Source organism: Cetorhinus maximus, chromosome 7, assembly GCF_964194155.1.
Source record: "Cetorhinus maximus chromosome 7, sCetMax3.hap1.1, whole genome shotgun sequence".
Classification (NCBI taxonomy): domain Eukaryota; kingdom Metazoa; phylum Chordata; class Chondrichthyes; order Lamniformes; family Cetorhinidae; genus Cetorhinus; species Cetorhinus maximus.
This window is the reverse complement of record NC_135885.1, coordinates 33,884,418-33,897,707: the sequence shown is the minus strand read 5'-3', so window position 1 is coordinate 33,897,707 and position 13,290 is coordinate 33,884,418. Positions and strand designations below refer to the sequence as shown.

The following is a 13,290-nucleotide window of genomic DNA, read 5'->3' as shown; positions in this document are numbered from 1 at the left end:
CAGTAAGGAGTGGGCAAACACATATGGGTCTTTGTGACCTTTTGTTTTCCTGGGTCCAAATGTTACGATCCTTTTTGGGACCGTGAACATTTAAGGAAAAAATTTGATCAACCAGCAATTAAGATAAAAGTATGCCACAAGATTTCTTGTTTCTAAACAAAAACAAACATTAATGTCTATCAAAAAAGTTAAACAAAGCAAGCACTAATAACACTATAGCCTACAAAGACTTGTGCTATAAGCTCAGTTCTACTTTCTGTTTCTGCCTGCCCCCCCCACACTGAATGAGTTCCCTTACCTTATGAAATCCTTAAGGTTTATTCACTTTTCCTGGGACTAACTCAAAAGATATATCACCATCTTCTGGAATTTGCCCTGATTTCTCTTCAATGTTCCACCTAGTCACCAAGATTCAAGATTTCATGGGGATCCTTCGATTAGCTTTTGCCGAAGCAACCCTCCAGTTTCTTGACCGACCTCATGACTCTGCATTCCTCATGTCCACACAGGCCTCCCTCTGCCTGCTGTACAGTGGCTTAAAACATCAGAAAACATTCTTGTTTTCCAATAGCCCTCTGCTGTGGTTTCAAACTGCAACTCCAGAACTCCAACTGCAACAAGGTTGACTGCCTTTTATTGAGAGGTTAACTGTAGATTCATTCAATGTTCATTCAATGAAAATGTTCTTCCTGGTTTCTTCTTTCTATTTTATAACTTTTTACTTGAAGTAAAATGTCTGAATAAATTACGATGTAGTTAATGAGTATGAGCATTTGAGTATATTTCCCTATTTAATTTGCTCCGCTTACTTTTCTTCATTTGTTTAAAGTTGTCCTCTGATCTGTGTGCATGTACCTTTTAGCTGGTGGCATTCACTAACAAATTTGGCTTGACTATGTGTTGCCATCTCGAGGTCCTGTCGTGCTAATTCATCTTCATCTCGTTATCATACATCCTTTCAAATCCCACTTGGCAACATCATTACTACTGTCCACACTTCATAATACTCAGCCGTGTCTCATGCCTAGACTCAAGTATCTTGAAATAAGCCCATGGTTTACCTTTGTCCTGCTTTGTTATTCTTCACCACATCCAGTGTGGCAGCCAATGCAGGCTATCCTAGAGCAGCAACTCCAGCTACCTCAACCTTCACTCCTGGCAGTCTTTGCATGTACCCTCGCCTGTTTCTCCAGCCTTTCAATAGATTAACTTACACACTTCAGTGAAATGACATCAGCACATGAATATATAGACTGACTGTTACAATCAGGTTCATTAAATTCATCAGTACAGCTTGCCTTTATATAATAATAGAACACAATAAATGGGCTGTCGTTCCCTGCATTAGTGGATCATCTTGCTTGAGTTAAGCAAAATAATTTCTAACTACCCTACTGCATCCCTACCTTGTGAATGTGGCACCAAGTTTCTTATGTTTGTCTGTTTTAAAAATACTATATATTTCTTGCTGTTTCATCTCCCTATGTTCATAACCAGAGGAGAGGAGCCAAGCAAGCACCTCTGCCATGCACCTGAGACCAATGACCTCCAAAACAATGACTGTGGGGTGCATTTCAATTATCGAGACTGGCTAGCAAAAGTAATAATTTTCTCTTTAAATAAACAACTTAAATGCCTAGCTCATTAGCATTTGGCCATATTTTGTCATCTTGCTTTAACTGAATGAAAATACTTTTTTTTTCAAAACACATTCAAATGTGATTCTTTTTCAAATTCCTTGCATGCAAATAAAAATCAACAAATCCCAATGCATAATAACAAATCAAAAATTAGAAAGCTAAACCTGGTTTGAAGAATCTTCCCCACAGAGCTGCAGATATATGGAATAGAGTCCCACTTAAAATGCTTAACTTATAGCTGGCAAACAATAGAATCAAATTTTAAGAGCAAGTCTGGATGGTGATGGTAGAATGCTATGTGAACATAATGGCTACGGAGAATACACTAAGGAAGGTAATTAGTCAGAAAGCAACAATGCCAAGGCCATACCTTGGTTTCTCTCTGGTAAGGACGTAACCCATGTCCACATATCCACTTCATTTTCAATTGGTGAAAAGGTTTGGGTTCAGAGAACATCGATGGGTAATCATACCCTGACAATTTGCACTTGCTTTCAGCCATTCTTTGGAAAAGATAATTCAGATTACAATCTTCTGTCTAAAAAAAAAGTTTTCTCTTAGTTTCCAACCTTCACATTTAGGCAATCATTCTCTGCTTCCATGTTAATTAATTCTGAAGCCAGATAGTGAAGTAGGAAATCAGATACCAATCTTTTTAATTAATACTAGATTTATTTACAGAATACAATATTACAGATATCAGTCCCCTTCCTAACCAAAACCCAGTGTCCCAGCAGTCTTTCTTTAAATGTGCTCAAGGTACTTAATCAATCAGTGCCCTTCACCTGTGTATCCTTCACCTTAATGCAATTAACATACCATTAACACCTCCCACTGTCGTAGACAGCCCATAGCACCCATTCTGTACACCAGTCGAGTTGGGCTTATAACTGCTGTCTCCCATGTAGGGTTAAAGCTCTGCAGAAAAACTGGAGTATCCTATCTGGGGTGCAAGCCTGGTCAAAATTTATGAAAACTCTGGGCTGCCCAAATATCAGGACCCCCCTCTTCACCTCCCCAGTTCAGTCCAAAGGAATGCAAAGCACTATATTGGCACTAGCTTGGTTTCAAGAGTGGCTGGAAAGATGGCATATTTAGATATCAGTCTGCCTTTGGGCTCCACCCAAGATGTTTTGTCAAGGTTTGCTCCCTTAGCCTACGATTCTTCTGGGGTATCTACAAGGCAGTAGAGCTACATGTCCATAGCTGGGAATTTGGTTCATGAGTGCGAGGGTGTGTCCACATGCCAGTGGGCTTTACAATCCATGCCTGGGATTCAAGCCTCCTCCAAATTCCTCTGAAACCTGAGCCTGGTGCAAGGGAACCAATTTCCATGTGTCATCATGAGGAGGCACAGCTGAGGACTTGCTGATGGAGAAGCTGTATACTGATAGGGAGAAACTTAACACACTTGGCTGTCTTTTTTCACACTGCTGCTAACCAGCAGTGTGGCCTGAAAATAAGAAGGATACTAGCACAGAAAAGCACAAAGTATTCTCTTCACCCACACATTAGATGTATCACATTGACCTGCTGGACGCACAATGTATATCTGGAATCCAAGGGACTCATTTGTTGGTAACACTGCGGCCTCTGGGCCAGAAGGCCATGGGTTCAAAACCCACTTCAGGACTTGTGTGCCATGGAGGTAGTGTGAATTAAATTTTCACATGATGCCTGATTATAATGTATAATAAATGCAAAGTTGCATATTACACCTGATTGGAACAAATATCACATTTCTAAAATGGTAATAAATTATAACTAAGTAATTTTAAAAATTAGCAAGAAAGGAAGCCAGCTGTTAGAATCTAACCTTGATGATCAAGATTTCCCTAAGAGAAGGAGCTGGGATTCATAGGTAACTGTCATTTTAGAAGCAAACTGCCTTAAGTCAACACTAAGCTTCAACAGTTGATTGGCTTAACTTTAATATCCAGTCAAATCTGTGTTTTTTTTGCAGATATTAGTTTTTCATTGCCATTCTTTGTATTTTCTTGGAAAGTATTGGGCCAGTTGTTAATGTAACTGGCAAATGAACAGCACAGTCATTTGTTCGACTTTCCCTTGCCCATACGTTTCATTTTTCTGTGCTTTTGTGTGGCAAATTGTCATAAGTAGGAAATCAACTTACATTTGGGACCTGTGTGAAAAGGCAAGCAACTCTATATCTTCTTAACCAATCAGGTTGGAAAATTACTAATGAACAGCATACAGATTCAACCATAGAGGTTCGGCTAGAATAGTGAATTCAATGTCTAGCCAGAGAGGTTTGTTTAGCAGTAATAAGACTTATCATGTTATAAAAATAGGTACAAAAGCAAAATACAGCAGCTGCTAGAAATGTGAAATAAAAACAGAAAATGATGGGAATACTCAGCAGGTCATGCAGCATCTGTCAAGGGAGAAACAGAGTTGACGTTTCAGATCGATGACCTTTCGTCAGAAATCACAGGCACTTAGACTGAATAGGAGAAACCCTAACTTTCTGCGGTGTGTTTAGTTCATATCTATGATGGAAGTATAAGCACCACACTGTTCAGTGGATTTGAATGTAGAGTCAGACAGCGAGATGCCGCTTCTACACAACTGTTGAAGGAATGGCACATCTCGGACCACAACTTCCAGATTTTTGCTGCACGGCTGTGCTAGCCTTAACTTGCTGTTCATTTTTCACATAAATAACAGTGAGTATTGTTAGCCTCACATTCTTTTTAACAATAAGTTCTGGCTTGTATGTATAACAAATATAATTATATTTCCTTTCCTATCCAGAATTGCCCTGAGAGAGGAATATGAACTCCATCATCAAAATGTTTTTAGTTCTTTCCAAATTCTACAACCCATAGATAATATTTGAACATGGAATCCCCATACTTCTACGCAATTTTTGGAAGCCTTCCTGATATAGAATAATATAAACATAGGGCAGAATCTTCTGGCTGGAGTGGAGGTGGCGGAGCCCACACACCAGCGCTTAAAATGTCGTGCGCTGACATCGCGCGAGCGTCCCGACGTCAATGCGCAGCATTGCGATATTTCGGTCAGCGGGCGCGCTATGCAGCGGGACGCGCACCCACCGTTAATTAAAGGCCTTGTTAAGGCCCTTAACTTGCCATTCGTCGATGATTTTGAGGGGCCCGTGTGAACTTCGGCTCAGCGCACAGGCCCAATGGGCAGGCGGTTAGGTGATTTTTTTACAAACCTCATCCAGTGGCGGGATGAGGTTTGATAGCAGTTTTAAAAAAGTTTAATAAAGTTTTTATTTCATTAACATGTCCCAGCTCGTGTGACATTTTCACATAAGGGGAACATGTTAATGAATTTTTTATTGTTCTAATTTTTATATTTGCCAGCCTTTCAGCGATCACCCTGAGGCAGCACTTTGCCTCAGGAAGATGTGCGCTTTTTCGTGCGCATGCGCGAAAGAGCGCACTCTGACAGTTGGGGAATCCCTCCCCACACAGGAAGCGCATAGCGCTTCCTGTCAGACGGCCCACTAGGCGGGCCTGAATTGGCCCGCCCATTTAAAATGGCGGTGGGGCCCGCCCGCTCATCAAGGGCAAAATTCTGCCCATAATCTAGTATCCAAATGTCACCATGAACTTATGCAGAATATAAAAATAGTTGTCTGGGTGAGAGATTGTAGAGTTCAGATAACCTCAGAGGGTGATGTTGAGTCTGCAGAGAAACACAGTCATGAAGAAGAGAAATTCATACCCCAATAATATAATTTATAATTGCACGTAAGTGATAAATTTTATATATTTTGCCAACTGCTCCACTTGGTTTGGAATGAATGAACTCCTATGGATGATCAAAAGACAATTATGGATGAGGGAGACCATTCAGCCCATACTATTTCAGCAATTCAGAAGCACCCTATAATCAATCCCCCCATTGAGGTATTGAATTGCTTGCTTAATGCATCAAGGATTTTGTCTCCACAAGGATTGAAGGAAATAGCATTGATGCATTTCAAGGGAAGCTTGATGCATACATGAGGGTGAATGGAATTGGGGGATATGAAGTGGGATGAGAAGAGGTAATTAGAGTGAGAGTAGGCTTGTTTGGGGTATAAATGCTGGCATCGACAAGTTAGGGTAAATGGCCTGATTCTGTGCTGTAGATTCAATGTAATTCTGTTCCAGCTGATGATCACTCCAGCATGAAAAAGAACTACCTGATATCAATCCTAATGTACATTTTGCCAGTTTCAGCCTCCCTAATTCCACAATCTATTCTAGATCTGCCATTTCCTTAGCATATACTTTCATACATCTCTATAAGATCACCTTTCAGATACTTAATTTTCAGACAGAAAATCCCATGTGATTCTACATAACTCAGACCCCTGACACGAAGATCAACCTCATGGCTCTTCTGTGCCCTGCCTACAGGGTTTAATGTCTCAGAAAACAGAACTAGGTGCAGTGCTCTTAAAATTACAGAACAGTTGCAGAACAAAAGGAGGCTATTCAACCCACTGTGCCTGTGCTGGCTCTCTGCAAGAGCAACTCACGTAGTCCCACTCTCCCCCTTTTCTCTGTAGCCCTGCAAATTGTTTTTCTTCAGATAATTATCCAATTCCCTTTTGAAAGCCATGTTTGAATCTGCCTCCAACACATACAGGCAGTACATTCCATATCCTAACTCATAATTACTTGCTGATTTAAAAAAAAACCTCAAGAGGTCTTTGCTATCTTTCCAATCATCTTAAATCAGTGTCATCTGATTCTCCAACCTTCTGCCAGTGGAAATATGTTCTCCCCATCTATTCTGTCCATGGCCCTCATGATTTTGAACATTCCTATCAAATCTTCTCTTAATCTCCCCTCCTTCAAGAAAAACAGTCCCATTTTATCCAATCTATCCACATAGCTGAAGTTCCTCATCCCTGGAACCATTCTCATGAATCTGTTCTGCATCATCTCCTTCACATCCTTGCTAAATAAAGTGTGGTGCCCAGAACTGGACACAGCACTCCAGTTGAGGCCAAACCAGTGTTTTATGCAGGTTTATCATAATATGCTTTTTTTTGTACTCTATGCCCCTATTTATAAAGCCCAGGATCCTATATGCTTTAAAAACCACGCTCTTAGCCTGTCCTGCCACTTGCAATGATTTGTGCACATATGCATACACATACATAAAACCCCAGGTCCCTCTTCTGCGCCCCTTTGGAATTGTACCCTTTATTTTACGTTTCCTCATCCTTCCTACCAAAATGAATCGCTTCACACTTCTCTGCATTAAATTTCTTCTGCCGCATATCCGCCCAAACCACCAGCCTGTCTATGTCCTCTTGAAGTTTTATCACTATCCTCCTCACAGTTCACAATACTTCCAAGTTTTGTGTCATCTGCAAATTTTGAAATTGTGCCCTGTGCATCCATGTCTAGGTCATTGAAAAATATCAAAAGAAACAGCAACTAACTGTATACCTTCCTCCTGTCCGCAAAACAGCCATTCACTAGTACTCTGTTTCCTGACACTCAGCCAATTTTGTATCCATGCTGCTGCTTTCCTTTTTATTACATGGACTTTAACTTTGCTCATCAGTCTGTTATGTGGCACTTTTTCAAATGCCTTTTGCAAATCCATGTACACCACATCAACCACATTACCTTCATCAACCATCCCTGTTACCTCATCAAAAAACTCAAGCAAGTTAGTTAAACACGATTTTCCCTTAACAAATCCATGCTGAGTTAATTAATTACTTAGTGATTTCTGACTAGAGCAGTGTACCATTTGATTAAGACTTCCTGGGACCTACTCACCTGCTTTGATCACATAATTCAATATGTAGCTTTGCTGATTGCTACTGTACGTTGGTTAGAGATATTTGCATAAAGTTTATTAAGACTCCAAAGCCTCTTTCCATTTCACCCTTAGCTATATCAACGCCGTTCAAAGAGTACATGTATTACTTATTTTTACCACCTTATCACTGCTTATAAGCTGAATGACCAGATGAGATTGGTGAACTGGCTCCTCTCTGTTCAAGTTCCTCGGTTAGTCACAATAAAGGTTTACGTTTCATTTTCAAGAGGATATGTCTTTTCCGAATCCAAATGTATTTAACTAGTTAAGCAGTGTGCAATAGGGAGCCAATCAAACAAGGCTTCCTTGAGTCAAAGAAAGAGCAAATTTATTAACCACTAAACCCAAGGTAAAAATATAATAAAAACACGACATCATACAAACACATCAGAAATAAGGGAAGTTAGGTCGAATAAAAAAGTTAAAAGAATATACAGTTGAGTGCCCTTTGATTTTCCTTGAGGCATATATTTTTAAACATTGTGGCTGATTTGGTTCAGCTGATTTTGGGGATGCGGTCAGATATAGAAGATGTTGCAATTAATACAAGGTCTCCGTTCACTGGTAGATTTCTAGTAGTATTGGCTTCTTGAACTAGGTAATACACTTGTTCAAAAAGAGAGGGAACCCAGCCTTCAGTCTGTTTCCTCTGCTGAAAACTTGGTTGCAATCTCGCTGCAGTGGCTGCAGCCTGGCCTAAAAATACTTCCCCCATTGTGTATTTCCAAGGGGCTCTGGGTTAGTCTGTCTGTGGCAGCAATTGTTTCAATATCCAGCACTTTGCTTTTTAATGTCGCTTCCTTAAACAATGATGAATTTTGATGGGTCTTTGAATTATAGGAAATGCCTCTCTTCATACTCTCCCCTGAGGGTGGTTTGTTTGTTTTTCATCTTCACCTTGGAAAGTAACCTTGCATTTTTAAGTAGTTTGTTTTGTCTCATGTCAAATTGCAAAATTTGCAGTCAGTTGAAAGTTGAAAAGTTATGTTTTCAAAAATAAAGGGGTATAGCCTCGTTATAATGCTTACATACCTATTTTGTCCCATCCAATTTTATTTTGAACTCCTTCCTCTGGCCCCATTGCAGCTCCCAGACTGGTGTCATCAGCAAATTTGAATTGAAGTTTTGCGTTTAGGCCATTGATGTAAATGAGAAACATCACTGATCAGTGGGGCAGCACACTCAGTACTTTTTCACCACCCCAACAGAACTCCCCTAACAAGCACCTATTACTTTCTACCCTTAAGCAAGTTACTTACTGATTGCCAGAGTCTATCCGAATCCCCACAGGTTTGAATTTGATTATAGCGCATTCATGAGGGACATTGTCAAATGCCATAAGGCTTTCTGCTGCCCACTTGGCATGTTATTTTCTCAAATAACTCAAGGATAGGATCTTCCTCTTCTGAACCCATATTGGCTGCTTTTTAATAAGTTGGTATTACACAGATACTGCTCAAATCTGCTCCTGATGACTGGTTCCGTTAACCTACATGGAATGGAGGTGAGAATGTTGAGACTGTAGTTGCCTTTGCCTGTGTTATTCCCCCCCCCCACCCCCCCCAAACCATCTGTGTTTTAACTCGTGGTAAGTCCCCTTCCCCTATCAGCCATGTGCACATTGACCTATACTGGCTCCCAGTCAAGCGATGTCTTGATTTTAAAATTCTCATTCTTGTTTTCAAATCCCTCCATGGCCTTACTCCCATCTACTTCTGTAAGCTCCTCCAGCCCCACAATCCTTAGATATCTGTACTCCTCTAATTCTGGCCTCTTCACATCCCCAATTTTCATTGCTCCACCCTTCATGGCCACGCCTTCAAGTTGCTTAGGCTACAACCTCTGGAATACCCTCCCCACACCTCTCTGCCTCTGTAGCTTGCTTTCAACTTTTAAGACTCTCATTAAAATCTATTTCTTTGACCAAGCTTTTGACCCTCTGATCTAATAGCTCCTTATGTGGTTTGGCATCATACTTTGTTTTATAATTCTCTGACCTGGGGACATTTCATTATATTAAAGGCACAATATAAATATAAGTTTTTTTTTAATATGGGCACTTCATTTCCCTATTTTCCACACTCATACCTCCCCAGTATCTATTGACTACCTTATAATGGTTAACATTGCCTCACAAACCTCTTCCCAGTGTCTTTCTGAATCTAAGATAAATGCTTTCTATCTCTGGTGATCTGCCCAAAGACTGAAGGAAATAATATTCAGAATATTAGCTGTCTTGTACCCACACTGATGTTCATGATTTCAGGTGATTTGAAATCACATGATCACACCATCGTAACTTTTGGCTGAAAATAAACATCCACAAATCCCTGTTCTATAGCTTCCACTTGATTAGCTTTGAAGGATTTCAGTATCAAAGGCGGCAGGTGTGTAGCAATCACATAGTTGAATCCATTGGTGAAGATGTTTCTTGGAAATACTTTAAAAACATTTGAAACATTGATACAGGGATTATCAACAGGGGATCCGTGGACATCAACAATGGACACTAGTAAGGTGCATCAGAAGGGCCCATCAGGTGAATAGTTTTAAACTTTCAACATAAAATTTTAATTATAAATTCCCTAATGGCTAGAAAAATAATACTTGAAATATATTTCTCTAACACTTGGCTTTTTCTCTTTAAACATTGATAGTATTATATTACCTTTAGGCTAAAGAAGGCAGACATAACATTATGTAAAAGAGACAGCACAAGTATTTATTTGAATCGATATTCTGACATCAGAGTTTTCAATGGATTTTAATATTTTTAATACGTTTAAAACATTTAACCAAACTTTCCACACTTAATTTCCAATCAAGTCTCACAATAATAATTTTATTTGAATTGTCTTTTCTGTAATGTCCAAATATAATGCTTAATAAATTGAAGTTTTTGAAAGTTTTAGTCCTAGTGATTGTAAATGATTCAAGCATTTACTTAATATAAGACATTAAACTATTTGATGAAAGAAGTTTTGATGAAAAATATTGCTGATATTCCCTACGCAGGCACTGAGATTAAATTATTTTTTGTGAAAGACAAATCGGAATAATCTCCCTACAATAAAATGTAAAATGGAATTAGAATTTTGGCATAACACTGAAGAAAATTTGTAGTTTTTCAATTTCAGTGTCATGCTATCATTCATTTCAGTGAAACTACACCTTATTTTATAAGACAGTAAAGAAACTATGAAGCAAATGATGTTTAACATCTGAATTGTGATTTTTATCTCATTAAGATAAATATGTAGGACAAGAAAGGCTAGGAAGTTGCATCATCAGATTGATGTATTAATGTCACTCGCTATTATTAATTTGTAAAAATCCAGAAATTTGCAGAATAAGAACATGCTATGTGTTCTGATTTTCGGCAAGTTGCACAGCTCTACCATTAGCCTCCCTAAAACTGACAAAAGAGGCTCCCCTTTGACATTAATGGTAGTTGTGAAATTGTTGGATTTACCACATAATTACTAATGATCCCTGCCTTGGCTATTTAAGGCTGGTAATTATATAATTTATATCCCTGACATGGTGCTGAACCTTGGAGGCCCATAAAGGGATCAACAAAGCTGTGAAGTCTCACTTCAAGAAAGAGTAAATTGTTCCTGGAGCTTTTTTTGAAATTTTTTTTCATCTGTCTTAGCAGCATTTTTGTGCCAGTCTTGTATTTCACACTCCTTTTCATGTCAGGAGATAACTTTCAGTATATAGAACTGTTTGACACTCAGAAGAAAGTCATTCGTTCAATTGTAAATTAAGTACATTTCTTTCAGAAAGTAACACTTTGGAATACTATATCTGAATAACTTCAGACATGGCTATGTGGTAAATGTAACATGCTTGGGAGGAAAACGGGAACTGGTTCTATAATTCTCCGAGCTCTCCACTACGGGGGTTTTGCTTGTGTCATTTCTGAGTCTATTGTAGATTCATTGATAAATTGACTGCTATGATTGGTCAGCACCTCCATTATGATTGTATCAGGCAACTACCAGGTTGCTAGATGCAAACCAGAAGGACTTCATTTTCATTGTTTAGCAAACCCAATGTTCCAATGAAAGAACTGCAAGTGCACACCCACTGAACCTGATCATGATGGATGGAACCATTGATTCTATATTTCATGAACCAATATTTGTAAATTTTGCGCACCCACCTTGCTGTTCATTTCTCAAGGATCATAAACACAACTGGGGGTGGAAATTTCCCAGAATTGCACTAAGAGCGGTAGCGGGCGGGTAAAATGGAGTATACAGCCTTCCGGACTTAATATTGAGTTCAACAATTTCAGATCATGAGCTCTCTCCTCCATCCCCACCCCCTTTCCAATCCCCCTTTTTCCAATAATTTATAATTTAAAAAAATATATACCTTTCTTTTCCCACCTGTTTTTAAATTTATTTCGATCTATTGTTTTATCTCCACCTTTTAGCCCATTTCAATCCCTTCCCCCCACCCCCACTAGGGCCATCTGCCACTAGCTTGTCCTGCTTGCTACCCTTAATGTCCCCATTAGCACATTACTTAGATAGTACCACCACCATCAACACCCCTTTGTCCTTTTGTCTATGACATCTTTGGCAATCTCTTCTTTGCCTCCACCTATCACTGGCCCCCTATCCAGCTCCACCTCTCCCACCCCCATCTACCAGCTTATATTTCACCTCATTTCTCTATTTCCTTAGTTCTGATGAAGAGTCATTCGGACTCGAAACGTCAACTGTATTCCTTTCCGCAGATGCTGAGAGACCTGCTGAGTTTTTCCAGGTATTTGTTTAAAATGGAGTCCTACCCGCAGATGAAAATGGCAGGTTTTCATGCCGTACCTTCTTGAGCCTGAATGTGCAAGAGGCCCTGCTACTCCTGCCTTTCCACGGCCAGGTGCCTCAATCACGCTCTCCTCCATCTTCTGTGGTCTCTGTAGGCCATCAGGCATACAGCTAGGTCACCAGGATCCGTGATCCTGGTGTGGTCTTCCTGCAGCATGAAAGAGAGAGAGAATTGGTTATCATGGTTGTACTTAGCACCTTTCCTGGTCCTGCATGACCACCCCTTAATGTTTCCTGGAGAATGTTGGTCACCCTCAGATGGCCAGAGATGAGTGCGCTGCCCTGTCAACCTGCGACATGGGGGACAGTGGTCCAATCCAGGATGCTAAGATTGCAAGGGGCTGTGAGCACCTCCAGTAGTGACTGCTACATGGCCAGCGTCGGCGAGGAGATGGTACAACTTGTGCAGTCCAACTGCTCCATGGCCAAATAAAGTGGAGGCGGACTTGAAGCCGGTGCCGGGCGGGGGGTGGGGGGTAAGATAAGGAGCACTTGGTGGCACTTTGGTTCCTCTGCGTTGCTTGCATGGGCGGACAGGCTAGGAGCCTGACCCAATCATATCACTGTGGCTGCGCCTGATCTGTCTTGGTTGCAGAGGCATGATCAGCTTATACAGGTGTCCCTAATGCGCAGCTACTCCCCTCACCCTGCCCCCCACGTCGATTGCCTGTGCCCGGGATGCAGTGCCAGGGCAGCACTTGACACCCCCCCAACACCCCTTCAGCAGTTGCCTCCGAGGCTGGTCAGCACTTGCACCCCAGACACCCCGCACCCTCTGCTCTCAGCAGTCGCCTCTGCGGCTGGCCAGCTCTTGCCCCGGACACCATCAGCAGTCCCCTCCGGAGCCAGGCATCAGTTGCCCCGGCGCCCCTGAGGCCTGTAACGTATAGGTGAGCTGTGGAGAACACTGCTGCTCACTCACCTCAGCTTCCCCAAACTTAAGGCCGCCAAGTGCACGTCGCCTGTGTTCTGTTGTGAAACAC

General features: G+C 40.8%; 1 protein-coding gene and 1 long non-coding RNA gene across 6 annotated transcripts in view; one reads left to right on the top strand and one right to left on the bottom strand.

Annotated features, from left to right (window-relative positions):
• The window catches only part of LOC144682705 (uncharacterized), an 80,517-nt gene extending 80,052 nt beyond the window's left edge, over positions 1-465 (bottom strand). For all 4 annotated transcript variants that reach the window (XR_013577089.1, XR_013577090.1, XR_013577088.1 and 1 more), the window contains exon 1: positions 299-465. This is a non-coding gene — a long non-coding RNA (uncharacterized LOC144682705). The remainder of the gene's footprint in view (positions 1-298) is intronic.
• nbeaa (neurobeachin a) overlaps positions 1-13,290 on the top strand; it is a 1,012,857-nt gene that overhangs the window by 708,044 nt on the left and 291,523 nt on the right. The gene's annotated exons all lie outside the window — the stretch shown is intronic.